This window comes from Carassius carassius, chromosome 1 (assembly GCF_963082965.1).
Source record: "Carassius carassius chromosome 1, fCarCar2.1, whole genome shotgun sequence".
NCBI classification, from domain to species: Eukaryota; Metazoa; Chordata; class Actinopteri; order Cypriniformes; family Cyprinidae; genus Carassius; species Carassius carassius.
The window spans coordinates 9,621,427-9,638,251 of record NC_081755.1 but is presented as its reverse complement, the minus strand read 5'-3'; the positions used below and the strand labels follow the sequence as shown (position 1 = coordinate 9,638,251).

Sequence of the window (16,825 nt, the reverse complement as noted above, 5' to 3'; positions counted from 1 at the left end):
ACTTTGTGCAGCCACAGCAGTCTTCCAAAAAGATGTACTGGTGGCAGTGGGATTCGAAACGACTCCCCGAAGAGACTGGAGCCTTAATCCAGCGCCTTGGACTGCTCGGCCATGCTACCCTGTGTGCCTACGCTCTCCGGCTCGCTACGACCGGTGGAAAAGTTTCTTTCCATTCCTTTTTTGGCCTTCCACCTTCCGGAAGTAGAAGCAACGCTACCACACTAAGCCCTTTTCAATGAGTAAATCTGGCTGTTTCCATCCTTTTGCCTACTAAATGCTTTCCAATGTTATTTTATTGTATTCAAGTGATTTTCCTGTTTTGAAGTAACTTCACTGTGATTGTAAACTATTGGTGTCCCTGCTTCAACACGGTGCATCTGTAAGAAAGGAGCAGAGGCCGTGACAGGCATTCAGCACCGACTTGGCTAAAAAGCAAGGAATGTAAAAGCGGCTGAATTTGGAAGTTCATGCAGCATCACTTTGCGCAGCCACAGCAGTCTTCCAAAAAGATGTACTGGCAGCAGTGGGATTCGAACCCACGCCCCCAAAGAGACTGGAGCCTTAATCCAGCGCCTTGGATCGCTTGGCCATGCTACCCTGTGTGCCTACGCTCTCCGGCTCGCTACGACCGGTGGAAAAGTTTCTTTCCATTCCTTTTTTCGCCTTCCACCTTCCGGAAGTAGAAGCAACGCTACCACACTAAGCCCTTTTCAATGAGTAAATCTGGCTGTTTCCATCCTTTTGCCTACTAAATGCTTTCCAATGTTATTTTATTCAAGTGATTTTCCTGTTTTGAAGTAACTTCACTGTGATTGTAAACTATTGGTGTCCCTGCTTCAACACCGTGCATCTTTAAGAAAGGAGCAGAGGCCGTGACAGGCTTTCAGCACCGACTTGGCTAAAAAGCAAGGAATGTGAAAGCGGCTGAATTTGGACGTTCATGCAGCATCACTTTGCGAAGCCAGAGCAGTCTTCCAAAAAGATGTACTGGCAGCGGTGGGATTCGAACCCACGGCCCCGAAGAGAGTGGAGCCTTAATCCAGCGCCTTGGACCGCTCGGCCATGCTACCCTGTATGCCTACGCTCTCCGTCTCGTTACGACCGGTGGAAAAGTTTCTTTCCATTCCTTTTTTCGCCTTCCACCTTCCGGAAATAGAGGCAACGCTACCACACTAAGCCCTTTTCAATGAGTAAAACTGGCTGTTTCCATCCTTTTGCCTACTAAATGCTTTCCAATGTTATTTTATTTTATTCAAGTGATTTTCCTGTTTTGAAGTAACTTCACTGTGATTGTAAACTATTGGCGTCCCTGCTTCAACACGGTGCATCTGTAAGAAGGGAGCAGAGGCCGTGACAGGCTTTCAGCACCGACTTGGCTAAAAAGCAAGGATTGTAAAAGCAGCTGAATTTGGACGTTCATGCAGCATCACTTTGCGCAGCCACAGCAGTCTTCCAAGAAGATGTACTGGCAGCAGTGGGATTCGAACCCACGCCCCCGAAGAGACTGGAGCCTTAATCCAGCGCCTTGGACCACTCGGCCATGCTACCCTGTGTGCCTACGCTCTCTGGCTGGCTACGACCGGTGGAAAAGTTTCTTTCCATTCCTTTTTTCACCTTCCACCTTCCGGAAGCAGAAGCAACGCTACCACAATAAGCCCTTTTCAATGAGTAAATCTGGCTGTTTCAATCCTTTTGCCTACTAATTGCTTTCCACTGTTATTTTATTCAAGTGATTTCCCTGTTTTGAAGTAACTTCACTGTGATTGTAAACTATTGGTGTCCCTGCTTCAACACGGTGCATCTGTAAGAAAGGAGCAGAGCCCGTGACAGGCTTTCAGCACCGACTTGGCTAGAAAGCAAGGAATGTAAAAGCGGCTGAATTTGGACATTCATGCAGCATCACTTTGCGCAGCCACAGCAGTCTTCCAAAACTATCTACCTGCAGCGGTGGGATTCGAACCTACGCCCCTGAAGAGACTGGAGCCTTAATCCAGCGCCTTGGACCGCTCGGCCATGCTACCCTGTGTGCCTGCGCTCTCCGGCTGGCTACGACCGGTGGAAAAGTTTCTTTCCATTCCTTTTTTGGCCTTCCACCTTCCGGAAGTAGAAGCAACGCTACCACAGTAAGCCCTTTTCAATGAGTAAACCTGGCTGTTTCCATCCTTTTGCCTACTAAATGCTTTCCAATGTTATTTTATTTTATTCAAGTGATTTTCCTGTTTTGAAGTAACTTCACTGTGATTGTAAACTATTGGTGTCCCTGCTTCAACACGGTGCATCTGTAAGAAAGGAGCAGAGGCCATGACAGGCTTTCAGCACCGACTTGGCTAAAAAGCAAGGAATGTAAAAGCGGCTGAATTTGGACGTTCATGCAGCATCACTTTGCGCAACCACTGCAGTCTTCCAAAAAGATGTACTGGCAACAGTGGGATTCGAACCCACACCCCCGAAGAGACTGGAGCCTTAATCCAGCACCTTGGACCGCTCGGCCATGCTAACCTGTGTGCCTATGCTCTCCGGCTCGCTACGACCGGTGAAAAAGTTTCTTTCCATTACTTTTTTCGCCTTCCACCTTCCGGAAGTAGAAGCAACGCTAACACACTAAGCCCTTTTCAATGAGTAAATCTGGCTGTTTCCATCCTTTTGCCTACTAAATGCTTTCCAATGTTATTTTATTCAAGTGATTTTCCTGTTTTGAAGTAACTTCACTGTGATTGTAAACTATTGGTGTCCCTGCTTCAACAGGTTGCATCTGTAAGAAAGGAGCAGAGGCCGTGACAGGCTTTCAGCACCGACTTGGCAAAAAAGCAAGAAATGTAAAAGCGGCTGAATTTGGACGTTCATGCAGCATCACTTTGCGCAGCCACAGCAGTCTTCCAAAAGATGTACTGGCAGCGGTGGGATTCGAACCCACGCCCCCGTAGAGACTGGAGCCTTAATCCAGCGCCTTGGACCGCTCGGCCACGCTACCCTGTGTACCTATGCTTTCCGGCTCACTACGACCGGTGGAAAAGTTTCTTTCCATTCCTTTTTTTCGCCTTCCACCTTCCGGAAGTAGAAGCAACGCTACCACACTAAGCCCTTTTCAATGAGTAAATCTGGCTGTTTTCATCCTTTTGCCTACTAATTGCTTTCCACTGTTATTTTATTCAAGTGATTTCCCTGTTTTGAAGTAACTTCACTGTGATTGTAAACTATTGGTGTCCCTGCTTCAACACGGTGCATCTGTAAGAAAGGAGCAGAGGCTGTGACAGGCTTTCAGCACCGACTTGGCTAAAAAGCAAGGAATGTAAAAGCGGCTGAATTTGGATGTTCATGCAGCATCACTTTGCGCAGCCACAGCAGTCTTCCAAAAGATGTACTGGCAGCGGTGGGATTCGAACCCACGCCCGCGAAGAGAATGGAGCCTTAATCCAGCGCCTTGGACCGCTCAGCCACGCTACCCTGTATGCTTATGCTCTCCGGCTCGCTACGACCGGTGGAAAAGTTTCTTTCCATTCCTTTTTTCGCCTTCTACCTTCCGGAAGTAGAAGCAACGCTACCACACTAAGCCCTTTTCAATGAGTAAATCTGGCTGTTTCCATCCTTTTGCCTACTAATTGCTTTCCACTGTTTTTTATTCAAGTGATTTTCCTGTTTTGAAGTAACTTCACTGTGATTGTAAACTATTGGCGTCCCTGCTTCAACACGGTGCATCTGTAAGAAGGGAGCAGAGGCCGTGACAGGCTTTCAGCACCGACTTGGCTAAAAAGCAAGGATTGTAAAAGCAGCTGAATTTGGACGTTCATGCAGCATCACTTTGCGCAGCCACAGCAGTCTTCCAAGAAGATGTACTGGCAGCAGTGTGATTCGAACCCACGCCCCCGAAGAGACTGGAGCCTTAATCCAGCGCCTTGGACCACTCGGCCATGCTACCCTGTGTGCCTACGCTCTCTGGCTGGCTACGACCGGTGGAAAAGTTTCTTTCCATTCCTTTTTTCACCTTCCACCTTCCGGAAGTAGAAGCAACGCTACCACACTAAGCCCTTTTCAATGAGTAAATCTGGCTGTTTCAATCCTTTTGCCTACTAATTGCTTTCCACTGTTATTTTATTCAAGTGATTTCCCTGTTTTGAAGTAACTTCACTGTGATTGTAAACTATTGGTGTCCCTGCTTCAACACGGTGCATCTGTAAGAAAGGAGCAGAGCCCGTGACAGGCATTCAGCACCGACTTGGCTAAAAAGCAAGGAATGTAAAAGCGGCTGAATTTGGAAGTTCATGCAGCATCACTTTGCGCAGCCACAGCAGTCTTCCAAAAAGATGTACTGGCAGCAGTGGGATTCGAACCCACGCCCCCAAAGAGACTGGAGCCTTAATCCAGCGCCTTGGATCGCTTGGCCATGCTACCCTGTGTGCCTACGCTCTCCGGCTCGCTACGACCGGTGGAAAAGTTTCTTTCCATTCCTTTTTTCGCCTTCCACCTTCCGGAAGTAGAAGCAACGCTACCACACTAAGCCCTTTTCAATGAGTAAATCTGGCTGTTTCCATCCTTTTGCCTACTAAATGCTTTCCAATGTTATTTTATTCAAGTGATTTTCCTGTTTTGAAGTAACTTCACTGTGATTGTAAACTATTGGTGTCCCTGCTTCAACACCGTGCATCTTTAAGAAAGGAGCAGAGGCCGTGACAGGCTTTCAGCACCGACTTGGCTAAAAAGCAAGGAATGTGAAAGCGGCTGAATTTGGACGTTCATGCAGCATCACTTTGCGAAGCCAGAGCAGTCTTCCAATAAGATGTACTGGCAGCGGTGGGATTCGAACCCACGGCCCCGAAGAGAGTGGAGCCTTAATCCAGCGCCTTGGACCGCTCGGCCATGCTACCCTGTATGCCTACGCTCTCCGTCTCGTTACGACCGGTGGAAAAGTTTCTTTCCATTCCTTTTTTCGCCTTCCACCTTCCGGAAATAGAGGCAACGCTACCACACTAAGCCCTTTTCAATGAGTAAAACTGGCTGTTTCCATCCTTTTGCCTACTAAATGCTTTCCAATGTTATTTTATTTTATTCAAGTGATTTTCCTGTTTTGAAGTAACTTCACTGTGATTGTAAACTATTGGCGTCCCTGCTTCAACACGGTGCATCTGTAAGAAGGGAGCAGAGGCCGTGACAGGCTTTCAGCACCGACTTGGCTAAAAAGCAAGGATTGTAAAAGCAGCTGAATTTGGACGTTCATGCAGCATCACTTTGCGCAGCCACAGCAGTCTTCCAAGAAGATGTACTGGCAGCAGTGGGATTCGAACCCACGCCCCCGAAGAGACTGGAGCCTTAATCCAGCGCCTTGGACCACTCGGCCATGCTACCCTGTGTGCCTACGCTCTCTGGCTGGCTACGACCGGTGGAAAAGTTTCTTTCCATTCCTTTTTTCACCTTCCACCTTCCGGAAGTAGAAGCAACGCTACCACACTAAGCCCTTTTCAATGAGTAAATCTGGCTGTTTCAATCCTTTTGCCTACTAATTGCTTTCCACTGTTATTTTATTCAAGTGATTTCCCTGTTTTGAAGTAACTTCACTGTGATTGTAAACTATTGGTGTCCCTGCTTCAACACGGTGCATCTGTAAGAAAGGAGCAGAGCCCGTGACAGGCTTTCAGCACCGACTTGGCTAGAAAGCAAGGAATGTAAAAGCGGCTGAATTTGGACATTCATGCAGCATCACTTTGCGCAGCCACAGCAGTCTTCCAAAAAGATGTACTGGCAGCAGTGGGATTCGAACCCACGCCCCCAAAGAGACTGGAGCCTTAATCCAGCGCCTTGGATCGCTTGGCCATGCTACCCTGTGTGCCTACGCTCTCCGGCTCGCTACGACCGGTGGAAAAGTTTCTTTCCATTCCTTTTTTCGCCTTCCACCTTCCGGAAGTAGAAGCAACGCTACCACACTAAGCCCTTTTCAATGAGTAAATCTGGCTGTTTCCATCCTTTTGCCTACTAAATGCTTTCCAATGTTATTTTATTCAAGTGATTTTCCTGTTTTGAAGTAACTTCACTGTGATTGTAAACTATTGGTGTCCCTGCTTCAACACCGTGCATCTTTAAGAAAGGAGCAGAGGCCGTGACAGGCTTTCAGCACCGACTTGGCTAAAAAGCAAGGAATGTGAAAGCGGCTGAATTTGGACGTTCATGCAGCATCACTTTGCGAAGCCAGAGCAGTCTTCCAATAAGATGTACTGGCAGCGGTGGGATTCGAACCCACGGCCCCGAAGAGAGTGGAGCCTTAATCCAGCGCCTTGGACCGCTCGGCCATGCTACCCTGTATGCCTACGCTCTCCGTCTCGTTACGACCGGTGGAAAAGTTTCTTTCCATTCCTTTTTTCGCCTTCCACCTTCCGGAAATAGAGGCAACGCTACCACACTAAGCCCTTTTCAATGAGTAAAACTGGCTGTTTCCATCCTTTTGCCTACTAAATGCTTTCCAATGTTATTTTATTTTATTCAAGTGATTTTCCTGTTTTGAAGTAACTTCACTGTGATTGTAAACTATTGGCGTCCCTGCTTCAACACGGTGCATCTGTAAGAAGGGAGCAGAGGCCGTGACAGGCTTTCAGCACCGACTTGGCTAAAAAGCAAGGAATGTAAAAGCGGCTGAATTTGGACATTCATGCAGCATCACTTTGCGCAGCCACAGCAGTCTTCCAAAATTATCTACCTGCAGCGGTGGGATTCGAACCTACGCCCCCGAAGAGACTGGAGCCTTAATCCAGCGCCTTGGACCGCTCGGCCATGCTACCCTGTGTGCCTACGCTCTCCGGCTCGCTACGACAGGTGGAAAAGTTTCTTTCCATTCCATTTCTCGCCTTCCACCTTCCGGAAGTAGAAGCAACGCTACCACACTAAGCCCTTTTTAATAAGTAAATCTGGCTGTTTCCATCCTTTTGCCTACTAAATGCTTTCCAATGTTATATTATTTTATTCAAGTGATTTTCCTGTTTTGAAGTAACTTCACTGTGATTGTAAACAATTGGTGTCCTTGCTTCAACACGGTGCAGCTGTAAGAAAGGAGCAGAGGCCATGACAGGCTTTCAGCACCGACTTGGCTAAAAAGCAAGGAATGTAAAAGTGGCTGAATTTGGACGTTCATGCAGCATCACTTTGCGCAGCCACAGCAGTCTTCCAAAAAGACGTACTGGCAGCAGGGGGATTCGAACCCACGCGCCCAAAGAGACTGGAGCCTTAATACAGCGCCCTGGACCGCTCTGCCACGCTACCCCTTGTGCCTGCGCCCTCCGGCTCGCTACGACCGGTGGAAAGGTTTCTTTCCATTCCTTTTTTCGCCTTCCACCTTCCTGAAATAGAGGCAACGCTACCACACTAAGCCCTTTTCAATGGGTAAAACTGTCTGTTTCCATCCTTTTGCCTACTAATTGCTTTCCACTGTTATTTTATTCAAGTGATTTTCCTGTTTTGAAGTAACTTCACTGTGATTGTAAACTATTGGTGTCCCTGCTTCAACACGGTGCATCTCTAAGAAAGGAGCAGAGGCCGTGACAGGCTTTCAGCACCGACTTGGCTAAAAAGCAAGGAATGTAAAAGCGGCTGAATTTGGACGTTCATGCAGCATCACTCTGCGCAGCCACAGCAGTCTTCCAAAAAGATGTACTGGTATTCGAACCGACACCCCCGAAGAGACTGGAGCCTTAATCCAGCGCCTTGGACCGCTCGGCCATGCTACCCAGTGTGCCTATGCTCTCCGGCTCGCTATGACCGGTGGAAAAGTTTCTTTCCATTCCTTTTTTCGCCTTCCACCTTCTGGAAGTAGAAGCAACGCTACCACACTAAGCCCTTTTCAATGAGTAAATCTGGCTGTTTCCATCCTTTTGCCTACTAATTGCTTTCCACTGTTATTTTATTCAAGTGATTTCCCTGTTTTGAAGTAACTTCACTGTGATTGTAAACTATTGGTGTCCCTGCTTCAACACGGTGCATCTGTAAGAAAGGAGCAGAGGCCGTGACAGGCTTTCAGCACCGACTTGGCTAAAAAGCAAGGAATGTAAAAGCGGCTGAATTTGGACGTTCATGCAGCATCACTTTGCGCAGCCACAGCAGTCTTCCAAAAGATGTACTGGCAGTGGTGGGATTCGAACCCACGCCCCCGAAGAGACTGGAGCCTTAATCCAGCGCCTTGGACCGCTCGGCCACGCTACCCTGTGTACCTACCCTCTCCGGCTCGCTACGACCGGTGGAAAAGTTTCTTTCCATTAATTTTTTCGCCTTCCACCTTCCGGAAGGAGAAGCAACGCTACCACACTAAGCCCTTTTCAATGAGTAAATCTGGCTGTTTCCATCCTTTTGCCTACTAATTGCTTTCCACTGTTATTTTATTCAAGTGATTTTCCTGTTTTGAAGTAACTTCACTGTGATTGTAAACTATTGATGTCCCTGCTTCAACACGGTGCATCTGTAAGAAAGGAGCAGAGGCCGTGACAGGCTTTCAGCACCGACTTGGCAAAAAAGCAAGGAAAGTAAAAGCGGCTGAATTTGGACGTTCATGCAGCATCACATTGCGCAGCCACAGCAGTCTTCCAAAAGATGTACTGGCAGCAGTGGGATTCGAAACCACGCCCCCGAAGAGACTGGAGCCTTAATCTAGCGCCTTGGACCACTCGGCCACTCGGCCACTCTACCCCTTGTGCACGCGCTCTCCGGCTCGCTACGACCGGTGAAAAGGTTTCTTTCCATTCCTTTTTTTGCCTTCCACCTTCCTGAAATAGAGGCAACGCTACCACACTAAGCCCTTTTCAATGAGTAAAACTGGCTGTTTCCCTTATTTTGCCTACTAAATGCTTGCCAATGTTATTTTATTCAAGTGATTTTCCTGTTTTGAAGTAACTTCACTGTGATTGTAAACTATTGGTGTCCCTGCTTCAACACGTTGCATCTGTAAGAAAAGAGCAGAGGCCGTGACAGGCTTTCAGCACCGACTTGGCAAAAAAGCAAGGAATGTAAAAGCGGCTGAATTTGGACGTTCATGAAGCATCACCTTGCGCAGCCACAGCAGTCTTCCAAAATTATCTACCTGCAGCAGTGGGATTCAAACCTACGCCCCCAAAGAGACTGGAGCCTTAATCCAGCACCTTGGACCGCTCGGCCATGCTACCCTGTGTGCCTATGCTCTCCGGCTTGCTACGACAGGTGGAAAAGTTTCTTTCCATTCCATTTTTCGCCTTCCACCTTCCGGAAGTAGAAGCAACGCTACCACACTAAGCCCTTTTCAATGAGTAAATCTGGCTGTTTCCATCCTTTTGCCTACTAAATGCTTTCCAATGTTTATTTTATTCAAGTGATTTTCCTGTTTTGAAGTAACTTCACTGTGATTGTAAACTATTGGTGTCCCTGCTTCAACACGGTGCATCTGTAAGAAAGGAGCAGAGGCCGTGACAGGCTTTCAGCACCGACTTGGCTAAAAAATAAGGAATGTAAAAGCGGCTGAATTTGGACGTTCATGCAGCATCACTTTGCGCAGCCACAGCGGTCTTCCAAAAAGATGTACTGGCAACAGTGGGATTCGAAACCACGCCCCCGAAGAGACTGGAGCCTTAATCCAGAGCCTTGGACCGCTCGGCCATGCTAACCTGTGTCTATGCTCTCCGGCTCGCTACGACCGGTGGAAAAGTTTCTTTCCATTACTTTTTTCGCCTTCCACCTTCCGGAAGTAGAAGCAACGCTACCACACTAAGCCCTTTTCAATGAGTAAATCTGGCTGTTTCCATCCTTTTGCCTACTAAATGCTTTCCAATGTTATTTTATTTTATTCAAGTGATTTTCCTGTTTTGAAGTAACTTCACTGTGATTTTAAACTATTGGTGTCCCTGCTTCAACACGGTGCATCTGTAAGAAAGGAGCAGAGGCCGTGACAGGCTTTCAGCACCGACTTGGCAAAAAAGCAAGGAATGTAAAAGCGGCTGAATTTGGACGCTCATGCAGCATCACTTTGCGCAGCCACAGCAGTCTTCCAAAAGATGTACTGGCAGCGGTGGGATTCGAACCCACGCCTCCGAAGAGACTGGAGCCTTAATCCAGCACCTTGGACCGCTCGGCCATGCTACCCTGTGTGCCTACGCTGTCAGGCTCGCTACGACCGGTGGAAAAGTTTCTTTCCATTTCTTTTTTTTGCCTTACACCTTCCGGAAGTAGAAGCAACGGTACCACACTAAGCCCTTTTCAATGAGTAAATCTGGCTGTTTCCATCCTTTTGCCCACTAATTGCTTTCCATTGTTATTTTATTCAAGTGATTTTCCTGTTTTGAAGTAACTTCACTGTGATTGTAAACTATTGGTGTCCCTGCTTCAACACGGTGCATCTCTAAGAAAGGAGCAGAGGCCGTGACAGGCTTTCAGCACCGACTTGGCTAAAAAGCAAGGAATGTAAAAGCGGCTGAATTTGGACGTTCATGCAGCATCACTTTGCGCAGCCACAGCAGTCTTCCAAAAAGATGTACTGGCAGCAGTGGGATACGAACCCACGCCCCCGAAGAGACTGGAGCCTTAATCCAGCGCCTTGGACCGCTCGGCCATGCTACCCTGTGTGCCTACGCTCTCCGGCTCGCTACGACCGGTGGAAAAGTTTCTTTCCATTCCTTTTTTGCCTTCCACCTTCCGGAAGTAGAAGCAACGCTACCACACTAAGCCCTTTTCAATGAGTAAATCTGGCTGTTTCCATCCTTTTGCCTACTAAATGCTTTCCAATGTTATTTTATTCAAGTGATTTTCCTGTTTTGAAGTAACTTCACTGTGATTGTAAACTATTGGTGTCCCTGCTTCAACACGGTGCATCTGTAAGAAAGGAGCAGAGGCTGTGCACCGACTTGGCTAGAAAGCAAGGAATGTAAAAGAGGCTGAATTTGGACATTCATGCAGCATCACTTTGCGCAGCCACAGCAGTCTTCCAAAATTATCTACCTGCAGCAGTGGGATTCGAACCTACGCCCCCAAAGAGACTGGAGCCTTAATCCAGCACCTTGGACCGCTCGGCCATGCTACCCTGTGTGCCTATGCTCTCCGGCTTGCTACGACAGGTGGAAAAGTTTCTTTCCATTCCATTTTTCGCCTTCCACCTTCCGGAAGTAGAAGCAACGCTACCACACTAAGCCCTTTTCAATGAGTAAATCTGGCTGTTTCCATCCTTTTGCCTACTAAATGCTTTCCAATGTTTATTTTATTCAAGTGATTTTCCTGTTTTGAAGTAACTTCACTGTGATTGTAAACTATTGGTGTCCCTGCTTCAACACGGTGCATCTGTAAGAAAGGAGCAGAGGCCGTGACAGGCTTTCAGCACCGACTTGGCTAAAAAATAAGGAATGTAAAAGCGGCTGAATTTGGACGTTCATGCAGCATCACTTTGCGCAGCCACAGCGGTCTTCCAAAAAGATGTACTGGCAACAGTGGGATTCGAAACCACGCCCCCGAAGAGACTGGAGCCTTAATCCAGAGCCTTGGACCGCTCGGCCATGCTAACCTGTGTCTATGCTCTCCGGCTCGCTACGACCGGTGGAAAAGTTTCTTTCCATTACTTTTTTCGCCTTCCACCTTCCGGAAGTAGAAGCAACGCTACCACACTAAGCCCTTTTCAATGAGTAAATCTGGCTGTTTCCATCCTTTTGCCTACTAAATGCTTTCCAATGTTATTTTATTTTATTCAAGTGATTTTCCTGTTTTGAAGTAACTTCACTGTGATTTTAAACTATTGGTGTCCCTGCTTCAACACGGTGCATCTGTAAGAAAGGAGCAGAGGCCGTGACAGGCTTTCAGCACCGACTTGGCAAAAAAGCAAGGAATGTAAAAGCGGCTGAATTTGGACGTTCATGCAGCATCACTTTGCGCAGCCACAGCAGTCTTCCAAAAGATGTACTGGCAGCGGTGGGATTCGAACCCACGCCTCCGAAGAGACTGGAGCCTTAATCCAGCACCTTGGACCGCTCGGCCATGCTACCCTGTGTGCCTACGCTGTCAGGCTCGCTACGACCGGTGGAAAAGTTTCTTTCCATTTCTTTTTTTTGCCTTACACCTTCCGGAAGTAGAAGCAACGGTACCACACTAAGCCCTTTTCAATGAGTAAATCTGGCTGTTTCCATCCTTTTGCCCACTAATTGCTTTCCATTGTTATTTTATTCAAGTGATTTTCCTGTTTTGAAGTAACTTCACTGTGATTGTAAACTATTGGTGTCCCTGCTTCAACACGGTGCATCTCTAAGAAAGGAGCAGAGGCCGTGACAGGCTTTCAGCACCGACTTGGCTAAAAAGCAAGGAATGTAAAAGCGGCTGAATTTGGACGTTCATGCAGCATCACTTTGCGCAGCCACAGCAGTCTTCCAAAAAGATGTACTGGCAGCAGTGGGATACGAACCCACGCCCCCGAAGAGACTGGAGCCTTAATCCAGCGCCTTGGACCGCTCGGCCATGCTACCCTGTGTGCCTACGCTCTCCGGCTCGCTACGACCGGTGGAAAAGTTTCTTTCCATTCCTTTTTTGCCTTCCACCTTCCGGAAGTAGAAGCAACGCTACCACACTAAGCCCTTTTCAATGAGTAAATCTGGCTGTTTCCATCCTTTTGCCTACTAAATGCTTTCCAATGTTATTTTATTTTATTCAAGTGATTTTCCTGTTTTGAAGTAACTTCACTGTGATTGTAAACTATTGGTGTCCCTGCTTCAACACGGTGCATCTGTAAGAAAGGAGCAGAGGCTGTGCACCGACTTGGCTAGAAAGCAAGGAATGTAAAAGAGGCTGAATTTGGACATTCATGCAGCATCACTTTGCGCAGCCACAGCAGTCTTCCAAAATTATCTACCTGCAGCAGTGGGATTCGAACCTACGCCCCCAAAGAGACTGGAGCCTTAATCCAGCACCTTGGACCGCTCGGCCATGCTACCCTGTGTGCCTATGCTCTCCGGCTTGCTACGACAGGTGGAAAAGTTTCTTTCCATTCCATTTTTCGCCTTCCACCTTCCGGAAGTAGAAGCAACGCTACCACACTAAGCCCTTTTCAATGAGTAAATCTGGCTGTTTCCATCCTTTTGCCTACTAAATGCTTTCCAATGTTATTTTATTTTATTCAAGTGAGTTTCCTGTTTTGAAGTAACTTCACTGTGATTGTAAACTATTGGTGTCCCTGCTTCAACACGGTGCATCTGTAAGAAAGGAGCAGAGGCCGTGACAGGCTTTCAGCACCGACTTGGCTAAAAAATAAGGAATGTAAAAGCGGCTGAATTTGGACGTTCATGCAGCATCACTTTGCGCAGCCACAGCGGTCTTCCAAAAAGATGTACTGGCAACAGTGGGATTCGAAACCACGCCCCCGAAGAGACTGGAGCCTTAATCCAGCGCCTTGGACCGCTCGGCCATGCTAACCTGTGTGCCTGTGCTCTCCGGCTCGCTACGACAGGTGGAAAAGTTTCTTTCCATTACTTTTTTCGCCTTCCACCTTCCGGAAGTAGAAGCAACGCTACCACACTAAGCCCTTTTCAATGAGTAAATCTGGCTGTTTCCATCCTTTTGCCTACTAAATGCTTTCCAATGTTATTTTATTTTATTCAAGTGATTTTCCTGTTTTGAAGTAACTTCACTGTGATTGTAAACTATTGGTGTCCTTGCTTTAACATGGTGCATCTGTAAGAAAGGAGCAGAGGCCATGACAGGCTTTCAGCACCGACTTGGCTAAAAAGCAAGGAATGTAAAAGTGGCTGAATTTGGACGTTCATGCAGCATCACTTTGCGCAGCCACAGCAGTTTTCTAAAAAGATGTACTGGCAGCAGGGGGATTCGAACCCACGTGCCCAAAGAGACTGGAGCCTTAATCCAGCGCCCTGGACCGCTCGGCCATGCTACTCTGTGTGCCTACGCTCTCCGGCTAGCTACGACCGGTGGAAAAGTTTCTTTCCATTCCTTTTTTCGCCTTCCACCTTCCGGAAGTAGAAGCAACGCTACCACACTAAGCCCTTTTCAATGAGTAAATCTGGCTGTTTCCATCCTTTTGCCTACTAATTGCTTTCCACTGTTATTTTATTCAAGTGATTTTCCTGTTTTGAAGTAACTTCACTGTGATTGTAAACTATTGGTGTCCCTGCTTCAACACGGTGCATCTGTAAGAAAGGAGCAGAGGCCGTGACAGGCTTTCAGCACCGACTTGGCTAAAAAGCAAGAAATGTAAAAGCGGCTGAATTTGGACGTTCATGCAGCATCACTTTGCGCAGCCACAGCAGTCTTCCAAAAGATGTACTGGCAGCGGTGGGATTCGAACCCACACCTCCGAAGAGACTGGAGCTTTAATCCAGCACCTTGGACCGCTCGGCCATGCTACCCTGTGTGCCTACACTGTCAGGCTCGCTACGACCGGTGGAAAAGTTTCTTTCCATTCCTTTTTTTCGCCTTACACCTTCCGGAAGTAGAAGCAACGCTACCACACTAAGCCCTTTTTAATGAGTAAATCTGGCTGTTTCCATCCATTTGCCTACTAATTGCTTTCCACTGTTATTTTATTTAAGTGATTTCCCTGTTTTGAAGTAACTTCACTGTGATTGTAAACTATTGGTGTCCCTGCTTCAACACGGTGCATCTGTAAGAAAGGAGCAGAGGCCGTGACAGGCTTTCAGCACCGACTTGGCTAAAAAGCAAGAAATGTAAAAGCGGCTGAATTTGGACGTTCATGCAGCATCACTTTGCGCAGCCACAGCAGTCTTCCAAAAGATGTACTGGCAGCGGTGGGATTCGAACCCACGCCCCCGAAGAGACTGGAGCCTTAATCCAGCGCCTTGGACCGCTCGGCCTTGCTACCCTGTGTGCCTACGCGCTCCGGCTCGCTATGCCCGGTGGAAAAGTTTCTTTCCATTTCTTTTTTCGCCTTCCACCTTCCGGAAGTAGAAGCAACGCTACCACACTAAGCCCTTTTCAATGAGTAAATCTGGCTGTTTCCATCCTTTTGCCTACTAATTGCTTTCCACTTTTATTTTATTCAAGTGATTTTCCTGTTTTGAAGTAACTTCACTGTGATTGTAAACTATTGGTGTCCCTGCTTCAACACGGTGCATCTGTAAGAAAGGAGCAAAGGCCGTGACAGGCTTTCAGCACCGACTTGGCTAAAAAGCAAGGAATGTAAAAGCGGCTGAAACTGGACGTTCATGCAGCATCACTTTGCGCAGCCACAGCAGTCTTCCAAAAGATGTACTGGCAGCGGTGGGATTCGAACCCACACCCCCGAAGAGACTGGAGCCTTAATCCAGCACCTGGGACCGCTCGGCCTTGCTACCCTGTGTGCCTACGCTCTCTGGCTGGTCACGACCGGTGGAAAGGTTTCTTTCCATTCCTTTTCTCGCCTTCCGCCTTCCTGAAATAGAGGCAACGCTACCACACTAAGCCCTTTTCAATGAGTAAAACTGTCTGTTTCCATCCTTTTGCCTTCTAAATGCTTTCCAATGTTATTTTATTCAAGTGATTTTCCTGTTTTGAAGTAACTTCACTGTGAATGTAAACTTTTGGAGTCCCTGCTTCAACACGATACATCTGTAAGAAAGGAGCAGAGGCCGTGACAGGCTTTCAGCACCGACTTGGCTAAATAGCAAGGAATGTAAAAGCGGCTGAATTTGGACGTTCATGCAGCATCACTTTGCGCAGCCACAGCAGTCTTCCAAAAAGATGTACTGGTAGCAGTGGGATTCGAACCGACGCCCCCGAACAGACGGGAGCCTTAATCCAGCGCCTTGGACCGCTCGGCCATGCTACCCTGTGTGCCTATGCTCTCCGGCTCGCTATGACCGGTGGAAGAGTTTCTTTCCATTCCTTTTTTCGCCTTCCACCTTCCGGAAGTAGGAGCAACGCTACCACACTAAGCCCTTTTCAATGAGTAAATCTGGCTGTTTCCATCCTTTTGCCTACTAAATGCTTTCCAATGTTATTTTATTGTATTCAAGTGATTTTCCGGTTTAGAAGTAACTTCACTGTGATTGTAAACTATTGGTGTCCCTGCTTCAACACGGTGCATCTGTAAGAAAGGAGCAGAGGCCGTGACAGGCTTTCAGCACCGACTTGGCTAAAAAGCAAGGAATGTAAAAGCGGCTGAATTTGGACGTTCATGCAGCATCACTTTGCGCAGCCACAGCAGTCTTCCAAAAAGATGTACTGGCAGCAGTGGGATTCGAGCCCACGCCCCCGAAGAGACTGGAGCCTTAATCCAGTGCCTTGGAACGCTCAGCCATGCTACCCTGTGTGCCTACGCTCTCCGGCTCGCTACGACCGGTCGAAAAGTTTCTTTCCATTCCTTTTTTCGCCTTTCACCTTCCGGAAGTAGAAGCAACGCTACCACACTAAGCCCTTTTTAATGAGTAAATCTGGCTGTTTCCATCCTTTTGCCTACTAATTGCTTTCCACTGTTATTTTATTTAAGTGATTTCCCTGTTTTGAAGTAACTTCACTGTGATTGTAAACTATTGGTGTCCCTGCTTCAACACGGTGCATCTGTAAGAAAGGAGCAGAGGCCGTGACAGGCTTTCAGCACCGACTTGGCTAAAAAGCAAGAAATGTAACAGCGGCTGAATTTGGACGTTCATGCAGCATCACTTTGCGCAGCCACAGCAGTCTTCCAAAAAGATGTACTGGCAGCAGTGGGATTCGAACTCACGCCCCCGAAGAGACTGGAGCCTTAATCCAGCGCCTTGGACCACTCGACCATGCTACCCTGTGTGCCTACACTCTCCGGCTCGCTATGACGGGTCGAAAAGTTTCTTTCCATTCCTTTTTTCGCCTTCCACCTTCCGGAAGTAGAAGCAACGCTACCACACTAAGCCCTTTTCAATGAGTAAAT

At 47.6% G+C, this 16,825-nt stretch overlaps 15 non-coding genes across 15 annotated transcripts; all 15 read right to left on the bottom strand.

The window, feature by feature from the left end:
- Nucleotides 1-515: 515 nt before the first annotated feature.
- trnal-aag (transfer RNA leucine (anticodon AAG)) lies at nt 516-597 on the bottom strand. Its single transcript has one exon. It is a non-coding gene; the product is annotated as a tRNA-Leu (tRNA).
- An 869-nt stretch (nt 598-1,466) lies between these two features.
- trnal-aag (transfer RNA leucine (anticodon AAG)) lies at nt 1,467-1,548 on the bottom strand. Its single transcript has one exon. It is a non-coding gene; the product is annotated as a tRNA-Leu (tRNA).
- An 869-nt stretch (nt 1,549-2,417) lies between these two features.
- On the bottom strand, nt 2,418-2,500 carry trnal-aag (transfer RNA leucine (anticodon AAG)). The gene has a single exon. It is a non-coding gene; the product is annotated as a tRNA-Leu (tRNA).
- A 389-nt stretch (nt 2,501-2,889) lies between these two features.
- trnal-aag (transfer RNA leucine (anticodon AAG)) lies at nt 2,890-2,971 on the bottom strand. Its single transcript has one exon. It is a non-coding gene; the product is annotated as a tRNA-Leu (tRNA).
- Nucleotides 2,972-3,834: 863 nt separating this feature from the next.
- Nucleotides 3,835-3,916, bottom strand: trnal-aag (transfer RNA leucine (anticodon AAG)). Its single transcript has one exon. It is a non-coding gene; the product is annotated as a tRNA-Leu (tRNA).
- A 391-nt stretch (nt 3,917-4,307) lies between these two features.
- Nucleotides 4,308-4,389, bottom strand: trnal-aag (transfer RNA leucine (anticodon AAG)). Its single transcript has one exon. It is a non-coding gene; the product is annotated as a tRNA-Leu (tRNA).
- An 869-nt stretch (nt 4,390-5,258) lies between these two features.
- On the bottom strand, nt 5,259-5,340 carry trnal-aag (transfer RNA leucine (anticodon AAG)). Its single transcript has one exon. It is a non-coding gene; the product is annotated as a tRNA-Leu (tRNA).
- A 391-nt stretch (nt 5,341-5,731) lies between these two features.
- trnal-aag (transfer RNA leucine (anticodon AAG)) lies at nt 5,732-5,813 on the bottom strand. Its single transcript has one exon. It is a non-coding gene; the product is annotated as a tRNA-Leu (tRNA).
- A 2,283-nt stretch (nt 5,814-8,096) lies between these two features.
- Nucleotides 8,097-8,178, bottom strand: trnal-aag (transfer RNA leucine (anticodon AAG)). Its single transcript has one exon. It is a non-coding gene; the product is annotated as a tRNA-Leu (tRNA).
- Nucleotides 8,179-9,998: 1,820 nt separating this feature from the next.
- trnal-aag (transfer RNA leucine (anticodon AAG)) lies at nt 9,999-10,080 on the bottom strand. Its single transcript has one exon. It is a non-coding gene; the product is annotated as a tRNA-Leu (tRNA).
- Nucleotides 10,081-10,472: 392 nt separating this feature from the next.
- Nucleotides 10,473-10,554, bottom strand: trnal-aag (transfer RNA leucine (anticodon AAG)). The gene has a single exon. It is a non-coding gene; the product is annotated as a tRNA-Leu (tRNA).
- Nucleotides 10,555-11,881: 1,327 nt separating this feature from the next.
- trnal-aag (transfer RNA leucine (anticodon AAG)) lies at nt 11,882-11,963 on the bottom strand. The gene has a single exon. It is a non-coding gene; the product is annotated as a tRNA-Leu (tRNA).
- A 392-nt stretch (nt 11,964-12,355) lies between these two features.
- Nucleotides 12,356-12,437, bottom strand: trnal-aag (transfer RNA leucine (anticodon AAG)). The gene has a single exon. It is a non-coding gene; the product is annotated as a tRNA-Leu (tRNA).
- A 1,811-nt stretch (nt 12,438-14,248) lies between these two features.
- trnaf-aaa (transfer RNA phenylalanine (anticodon AAA)) lies at nt 14,249-14,330 on the bottom strand. The gene has a single exon. It is a non-coding gene; the product is annotated as a tRNA-Phe (tRNA).
- A 2,287-nt stretch (nt 14,331-16,617) lies between these two features.
- On the bottom strand, nt 16,618-16,699 carry trnal-aag (transfer RNA leucine (anticodon AAG)). The gene has a single exon. It is a non-coding gene; the product is annotated as a tRNA-Leu (tRNA).
- Between the last annotated feature and the right edge of the window lie 126 nt (nt 16,700-16,825).